Raw genomic sequence first — 9,778 nt, 5'->3', positions numbered from 1 at the left:
CAATCCCCAAATCCCTAACCCTCTTACCCCTTTCACTTCTTTTCGACAAAAATCTGATAAAAAAACAACACCACAGCAGCTTTAACAACTTAAACCAAACGAGCATATAAACACCATTTTTGGCCGATTTCAAGCTCGGATTTCACGCCCATTTCTTCACCATTCCTCTTCATTTTTGTACCATTCTCCTCCTTACTTCCTCCTTCATCTTTCAAGGTAAGAAAGTCTCGTTTTTGTGGTGGTTTTGTTTTTCGCCGTCTTATAAAAGTGTCGTCTTTTAGCTTCTTTATCCCGTTTTGTTGCTCTTTGATGAAGGATTTGAAAACCCAGAGTGAGACTCGTGCCTTTTGGACCTTTTATTCGAAGAATAAGGAGCGTTTAAGGTAACAGTGATAGGTTACTCGACAAAGTGTCGAAATTTCGTCTTATATGTCGTTTTTCATGCTCTTATATGTTAAAGATTGGTTCTTTATGCTTTACTCACTTGTATGCTCGAATTTATCGTGTTAAACTCCGTCTTAAACCTTGTTTTAATGGGGGTCGAAATATAACTCAATATGGCTAAGTAAAAACGTGAATGGATGAGCTGTGAGACGATTTTTGTGATCGTTTTTGGTCTGTTTTTGGTTGGTGGTTCGAACCAACTCTCTTACTTCCGTCTCAAGTGTATACCCATGTATGATATGGGTCCTTTGTATGGTTAATTCCCGTCTTGTGACTTTCTTAAAAACTTGTCTTAAGACGGACGCTGAAATAGAAACTGAAACGTGAAACAGAGGACTGCTTTGGGCTTTTTTGGACTCGATTTGTGAGCTGAAATTGTCGTTGGTTCGAGTCAATTTGATTACTCACGTCTTGTGTGCATATACATGAATGAATATGGTCTTTTGTTTGGATGAATTCGGCCTTGTAACATGCTTAAAAACTTGTCTTAAGACGGCCTCATGAATTTGCTAGAAAAACCATGTATATATAAGTTGATGATGAGTGACTTTTGTGGACTGTTTTTGAGTCGATCCCACGGATGATTTGGACCAAATAGTTGATTTCCGCCTCCTTTGTATATCCAAGTATGTAATGGGTTGGTGGTATGTGATAAATTTTACCCTTTTCATGCTTAAAATTTCGTCTTAAGACGGTCACAAAAGAACTTTATAAATCGTAAAAATGGACTTTGTCGAGCAGTTTTCGTGGGCTGTTTTGACGGGTTTCTTTATGTTAAATTGAACCAACTTTCTTGCTTTTGACTCAAGTACATGTATATGTTTGGATTGGGTCTCTTGTACGGGTGAAATCCATCTTAGTTTGGCCTAGAAAACCGTCCCAAGACGGGTGGACATGAGGGAATTGCTGCGTTTTGGGCTGCTCTGCATGTTACTGTGCTGTGTTTTGTATAGTGTGTAAATTTTAAGGCATCCTCAAGACTTCATTTGCGTGTTTATACAGGGTGTATCAATGTTGTTAACCTTGAAATCTTTAATTACAACTAAATGATGATTATATGGAATTATGGATCCATGTTAACGTGTTTGTGCATTTAGGCCGAGTTGAGACTATTTTTAACGTGTTTGAGCTAAGAAATTGTGGTGCTAGAAATGTTGGTTGAATACGGAAATTATTGACTTCCGTCTCATATATATAAGTGCGTTCATTTGCCTTGTTAATTCTATGTTAATATGGTAATTTGGATAAGTGGTTATAGTTATGTGTTAGACCCGTCTTTTGGTGTTTTTAGTGTATATGTTTATTTAGTTAGTTGGGCTTGTATGTTAGCGAAATTGACTAATGAAAGGCCTCAGGTGGTACAGGAGTATGAGAATGGAAAAGCTGTGCCTAATCAACAGGTTCTAGCCAAGTTGGAGAGAGTCCTTGGTGTTAAGCTTAGGGGTAATAAGGTTAATAAATGAGAGTTAATTCAGATTTAGCGGTACTGTTAAATGTCCATCAAGGTTTATGGGTAATTGTAGAGGCGTGGGATGTGTAATTGACTAATTGTTAGGTGTAGTTGGTTAATATTCTGCTTTTTATATGCTACACCGTCCTCATGTAACAGAATAAGATATGCTAGTCGCTAAAGATATGTACTTGAAAATAATACTCAAATGATTTGGTTAATTAATTTCATGGTATTGGGCCAACCCAATATCATGGTATAAACTTATGAATGGTCCATTTATGGTCCTTTACATTTTTATCTCGTATTTCACGTAACGTAAATTATTCATTATCACTCATTATATTTTATTTAGCTGGCATGTTAAATTATAAAATGTAATATTTATTAATATAATACTTGTATGAAATATTTATTATAAATAGTTACTTGTAGTGAGTCGTACTCTAGATAATGTCTAGTATTGTTCGGTTGTGAGAGTCTTGGTTCTACCGGATACTAGGGGTGAGCCATAGGCCCTCTAGTTGCGGTATGATCGTCGGGAGTGATGTTCCCATCCGTACTTATGGTGATGCAGGCCATAAGTATGAATGTGACATTAATCATCCCGTCCCTGAGTCACGGTCCTATCGGATTCTAGGGGTGAGCCATAGGCCCTCTAGTTGCGATAAGGTTGTCGGGATTGATGTTCCCATCCGTACTTATGGTGAGATGCAAGCCATAAGTATGAATGTGACATTAATAATCCCGTTCTATGTGCTTGTTTGTTGCACTTGTTTGTTGTATTTAGCCATGTTCTAAAGGTAACCGCTGAGCCAGATACTTGTTTGTTGTGCCTCGGACATGTTTTAAAGGTAACCTCTGAGTCGGACACTTGTTTGTTGTATTTGGCCATGTTTTAAAGGTAACCGCTGAGCCAGATACTTGTTTGTTGTGCCTCAGACATGTTTTAAAGGTAACCTCTGAGTCGGGCACTTGTTTGTTGTATTTGGCCATATTTTAAAGGTAACCGCTGAGCCAGATACTTGTTTGTTGTACCTCGGACATGTTTTAAAGGTAACCTCTGAGCCGGGTACTTGTTTGTAGTATTTGGACATGTTTTAAAGGTAACCGCTGAGCCAGATACTTTATATATTGTGTCTCGGACATGTTTTAAAGGTAACCTCGGAGTCGGACACTTGTTTGCAGTATTTGGACATGTTTTAATGGTAACCGCTGAGCCATATACTTTATGTGTTGTGCCTCAGACATGTTTTAAAGGTAACTTCTGAGTCGGGCACTTGTTTGTAGTATTTGGACATGTTTTAAAGGTAACCGCTGAGCCATATACTTTAGAGGTCGTGCTTTGGACATGTTTTAAAGGTAACCGCTGAGCCAAGGTACTTAAGGATTTGTATCTCGGACATGCTTTAAAGGTAGCCTTTGAGCCGGATGCTTTGCTTATTATGTGATGTTAGTAGTCCCATTTCGTGTATTGTTTGTTATTTGGTTTTCAAGTTCATGCCTAAGGTTTCCATTCACATGTGTTATTATGTAATCTTGTTAATCCGTGACATATGATATTCTATCGTGTTTATAGTTGTATTATCATTTATGACGTTTTGGTTGGATTGTCACACATGGATATATCATATGCCTTATATGTGATTTACTACGCATGTTTTGAATGTTAGTCTCATGTCTCAATGCTTGCATCAAATGGTTATATCTATGATGTTCTAATATGTTCTTGTTTATCTGTGTTTTGACATTTTGTGGCTGGGAGAACCTTGAGTTACTCCCCACTGACCGTGGCGTTCATGTTTACATGAATGACAGATTGTGAAGATGCTTACGTGGGGAAGACGTGTGGGCTAGCGAGAACTAAACCTTAGACTAGTAGTTGGTTTATTAGGATTGCTTAGACTCACCATTTACCATTTTGTCATTCAAGGGATATATTTTCCCTCACCTTTGACTATCGTGTTTGTATAATTTAATCTTTATTTCCGCATTCGTTATTTGTCTTTTAGATTTTTATGAATCCGCGCTTTATAAACTTTTAAAGTTTCAAAAATTTCCTAAAATTCCGCATTTTATAAATTATATTTTCCGCGTTATTGCGGGGGTTCACACACACGATGTTGTCTCCACTAGTCTTCTGTGTCCTTCCGGTTGTATAACCGGACCTTTTCTATGACACTTGAGGAGTTTGATACCCGACGCGGCCTTTCCTTTACGGGCGCCATTGTTGCCCCTAGGAAGGTCATTAGTTTGCTTTGGCACAGACTCCTTTTCACGAGCGAAAGCTCGCCTAGGTCCACCTTCCCCCCGCCCGTTACTTCCTCAGACTGATGGGAAGTACTATTTTTGGCCGAAAGGAGCCAAACAACATCAATAACAGCGAGCTTTCTATCTTAGGCGGTTACCTGAACATCGACGACGAGGGTCCCTTTACCCTCTACATCACTTATTTGAACGCCAAGTACTTCCAGGTTCAGGGAGAGAAGCTCATGGGCACTATCGTCTGCGGTGGCATAGCCACCTTTCGTGCCCGTTCTCTCCTCACCGTCTTGCCTCGTGACTTACCTTATATAGACGGTGATAGGTATCTGAGCCTAGCTGCCATGCACTCTCAGACTTGGCTGACCACAGACTACCGGACATGGAAGATAGATGGTTCCCTGTCCGTAGACCTTCCTCTGACACCCTGCCTCGTCTCGCCCCTTTGCCCACTGTTGCACGGGGCGCCCGACAACCACCTTTACCCGAGTACCACCTACCGATCCGCCCACCTACTACCTTACCCGCCGCTAAGAAGCGGCGTAGACTTGAGACCGGAGAGGGATCCACACCTTCCACGGGTGGCCAGACTTCCACGGCCACACCTACCCCGATCCTTACTCCTACTCCTACTCCCGCGCCTGCTGACAGACACAGACACAGCCGGTCCTACCGGCTAATTTTGTACTTCCTCCACCCTTTGAGGCGTCCTTGGTCATGGACCAAGGGCGCCGTGACGGTTTTTTGATTGAGATTGCAGAGAGACAGGATCGTATGGAGCGGGACATAGCTTTGACTTTGTTCCCTCTATACGAGTATCACATGAGGCGACACCGTCCCATCCCAGAGGGTTGGCCACAACTTTCCTTCTACCGGTTCTCAGCTGAGGGGTACCCGGAGTCTGCTAATAAGGAGGAGGAGGAGGACGAGGACCCAGCGGCGGCAGCGGAGAGAGCTCGAGCTGAGCAGAGGAGGAGGAGAGAGCAGGAGGTGGATCCAGACAACACGGTGACGGTGGAGGACGTGCGTGACGACGAGCCTGACGAGTACCTACTGGTCTACTCACTTCCCCAGTTTTCTGGCTGGTTTGGGGAAGTTCGTATTTTGTATGTCCCATCTCACTCTTTTATTTTGTCTCCTCTTTTATTTTTGTTTTCACTTTTCTTTTATAGGTTGTATATTCCCGTTCCCCTGTATATATCTGCTGGTGTATGCTGGAGGACAACGAGGGCGTTGTCCGTTTTGGTTTGGGGAGGGTATTGCATCCTTTTGAGTCTGTATTTGCATTTGTTTTGCATTCACGTTTATTTATTTCAGCTTGCATTGTTTATTTATTTCATTAAAAATCAAAAATCCAAAAAAATTAGAAAATTTCAAAAATCCAAAAATATTCACGTTTATTTTGCATATAGGTTGAGTCGGAACGGTTGATTTCCGTGATGATACCGCATTTTAACTTGTCATTTTACTTGAGCCTTGCACTTTTATTGACGGTTATTAGCTTTGTCATACGCATAGTCTACGAGTTTTTGTTCAAATATAGCTGACTGTTTAGACTTGACCCGATAAATCGGCAAGCTACTTATAATTTCTGAGTTTTAAAGCCCATAACTGGTGACATTCATGACCAGTTCATTAGGAATTGAGAGTAGTACTCCTTGTATAGCATGTTTATCATTTTTGCACTTTTATGACATTCGATTTCTTGTCAAATGCACGCATTCAGGTTTGCGGTCGGTGTCACATAAAGGGAGGTGGTTGCAAATTTTCCCCTTTTCTTATATTTTTCACCCATTTAGCTCCACTTAAGCCAAAACTTGCCTTTTTGACCGACTAGCTACATCCCAAACTGAGCCTGCTTAGTTAAGCTAGTTTAGTATGTCTTTTGTGGTATATTTTTTCGTCTGCAGTTTAGCCCGTATCATTTTGATTGGAGTTGGTGTAAATAAAGGAAGGGAGAATGAAAAAAAAAGAATTGGAATTGAAAAAAAAAAGAAAAACGTGAAAGGAGAAAAAGAAAAAAAAAATGAAAAAAAAGAGGAAATCATGTTATATAGAGAAGTAACCAGAGAAGGAAAAATGGAAAATCATTTGAGCTGGTTTGATTTTCGAGACCGTATAGGTTTGTTTTCATTCTGTGTCGGTCTCACTCCTCCGCTTTATTCCATATTTTTGAGGAGATAGTGTAAATGGGTGGTGAGTTGTGTGCCAAATGAGGGGCACTTGTACTTAATTTTTCAGTCGGTTGAGATTCGGACGGTCTTATATGGTCCTGTTAGGAACTAGCTTGACGCTTTTACCTCCACATTACCATAACTTGTTTTGCCTTTTCTCACCTGACCCTCACTATTACCATATCATTTGTAAGCCCTCGGCTGTGATGGACATTATTGGTTGGATTGTGTGCATTAGTACTTGAATCGTCTTTTATTTTTGTTGCATACATGCTATGTAGGTCGCAGTTAGGTGAGTGACTGTTTCTCTTTCTCTCTTTTACATATAATATTCACCCTTTGCTTCATGAGAGAAGAGAGACCACGTGAGAGTCCGATTTTGTTGGTCTTACAAGGTCGATAGGTTGGCTATATTTCTGAACAACTCATAACTCGTTTGCGTATTGACTACTTAACTATAACTGTTAATTTTTGTTGCATTAAATTGGTTCAAGTAGACAAGTTGAGTTAGCTCTGAGTTTTCGTTTCCGTTCCATTAGATGCATTTTAGTTTACTCGAGGACGAGTAAAGGTTCGGTTTGGGGAGATTTGATACGTACATTTTGTATAGTCTTTTTAGCCTATTTTAGCACGTGTTTCTATGTACTTTCGTACTGTTTATATTGCATTTTGCCCCGAATTGGCTACTTTGGTTCGTTTTGTCCGTTTTGTAGCAATGAACGTAAAAGTAGTGGAATCGTACCTTTCTTCGTTCCTTTTTGCATGCATTTTGAGGAGACGGGATTTTCAGAGTGAGATCTTGCATTGGGATGCGTGAAGGCACGGTCTACGAGGCAGTCGCTTACGAGTTTGAGCTGTTTTGGAGGAAGAATACTCGTTCGAGCTGTTTTATTGCTCGATCGAGTGGTTTCTATGGCTGGAAATGGTCGATCGAGTAGTATATTACTCAATCCAATGGAGCTGGAATTAGGAGTTACTCGATCGAGTAACAATTCTACTCGATCGAGTAGATTACTTGGAGAAGTGCTCGATCGAGCTGTTTCAAACTGCTCGATCGAGTGGTTTTGTCTTTCATGGGCTTTAATTAGTCCGTGAACTTATTTTTAGCTTATGGACTTAGTAATTTTTCTATTTAAACGCACAATAACTAGGTCATTAGGATTCAGTTTTTATCTTATCATTCATCTTTCACTGTAAACACTACATTGCTTTCTCTCTTTCACTGTAACTTTTGCTTTCGGATTTTCTCACTCGGATTTAGTTGTTCTTTACGCCGGACTCTTGCGATTGTAATCCCTTACTCTCTTTTATTCTTAATCTTTCATTTATTTATCTTAATTACTTGTTTTGTTCCTTTAATTTTCTGCCCTAATATCTTTTATGCAATTTAATTATTATTTCATCATCCTTAATGTTAGTTTATTCTTTGTTATTAGTTTTGACAATATTAATAACATGAGTAGCTAATTTGTTTCATGTTAGGATTAGGGGATCTACGGTAGAAATGTGACGATATAGTAAATAGGTTAGATGAATTAGTTGTGAGACTCTGTCCCCATAGCAATATAACTGTATTTACCGACTTAGTTGAGTGCACGCTTCTGAGTCACCCTTTTAATCTGGTTAAATTTAATCCTGGATCGGAAGATTGGACTAAATAGGCCTGCTATGAACAGTAGACTACCCTGACGAGGACGAAAGTTAAGTTAGTGGGAATCTAGGGTAGAAAGTGGACCGGAAGGACCTTTCCATATCCGTCTCGCAGTAATTTATCTAAGTTGTTTACAGTTGAGTCACTGGACTACCGTAGTGAACCGAAATCCTGACATGTCCCCTCTCTATTGATAGTTTATTCTCATTTTCTGTCTTTATTGCTCTTTCCTTGTTTCTATTCCTTTAAATATTTTAGTTTAGAAAACCAATTACAAACCCCCCATTTGTGACCAAATAGACGGACTCTTACAGATATCTTTCCTCCCTGAGGAGATCGACCTGACTTCCCTAGCTATATTGTTAGTTTAGTTAGTTATTTTTGATAGGTATACGACAGCCCTGTCAGTATGTTTCACTACTCTTCTTCTAATTCCTTAGATTATGTAATCCCCTTCTTCTATAATCACCTTTATGGAGACCAATCCTATAATTTGGGGATTTTGGGCGAAATTTCTTGTAGTTGAGTAGTTAATTAAGGATAGAGTTTGAATATGTATTATTGTATTTGTTAGGAGCCGACTTTATAGAGGTGCACTTTTGATTGTTGAGTTATTGAAGAATTGACTCAAAGGTGGAGAATTTCTCTACTCAATACTTGGGATTCTTGTGTTTATGTGTTTAAGTGTTTAATTGAGTTATTAGCGTTTTGTGACAATGAGTCTTGATACCTTGTAGTGGATTATAGTTGTGTATCATATATACATTATTGGTTAAGATATTGTTGTAAAGATTGAATTGACATTGGACCTTGTTGTTGTTGGGGAACGGTACAGGTAACCGGGTTCCTTAGGTGCAGTCGTAGGCGGAGGGCCACCCATTGAGTCTCCCCCTTGTGGGCTCGCCACAAGGGGGATATGCATATTTATGATCCGGGGAGAGTATGTCGTCAAGCATGTTTGCCGTGTGATTTGTAGCACGCTTGGTTGGACCGCCTTGTGATTTGTAGCAAGTACCTGAGTCCTTTTGCCTTTTCTATCTTGTGTTGAGAATAATCTTCTATTTAATTTCGTGCATGTTGTTATATCTTGATTATTGTCACATGATTGGTGATTTATTCAAAGTAAAGAATTTCTCTAATCAATCTTGTGTTGAATCGTGTATATCTTGTGTCAAATAATTTTTCCAACCCATCTACCGCGATCCATATGATATTTTCGATCATATGATGATTAGGCTGATTTTTAGGTACATGATGATGATGGTGGATGAGGGCTAGAGGAACGAGTCATCACCAGTTCGAGACTAGCATGAGATTATTAGTTTTGATCACTAGACACTTTTGACTTCCGCTTTATTTTAGTTTAACTTTGATATTTGTAATTCGATAATTTTGAGACTTCGTTTGTATATATAAGTCGTGACTTTAAACTTGAACTTTAAATTGTTGCATTATTTTAGTCTTGATCACACTACCTCGGGAGATCGAGATCGATGACATACCCGCTTACGTTGTCAGGGTGAGTGGGGTGTTACAAAGTGGTATCAGAGCAATGATTTTGGAGCCTAAAACCAATGAACCCAAATACACGTATGAGTGTCAAATAAAATGAACCCAAACGAAGAATCTAGGAGTCTTACAGGTAAGATTGGGGAGACCTCCTCAAGAATGCCATTGCTCCTTAAACCGGTCACCGCGTGGCGAGATATGAGGGTGGGTAGATAGAGTGTATGATATGTGGTTAACTACCGTGTCTTGAACTTGCTATGAGCTTATGTGAATACGATGTTGGTGATA

The sequence above is a fragment of the Silene latifolia genome, chromosome Y, assembly GCF_048544455.1.
Source record: "Silene latifolia isolate original U9 population chromosome Y, ASM4854445v1, whole genome shotgun sequence".
NCBI classification, from domain to species: Eukaryota; Viridiplantae; Streptophyta; class Magnoliopsida; order Caryophyllales; family Caryophyllaceae; genus Silene; species Silene latifolia.
The sequence above is the reverse complement of the archived record's forward strand: the minus strand, read 5'-3'. Positions refer to the sequence as shown.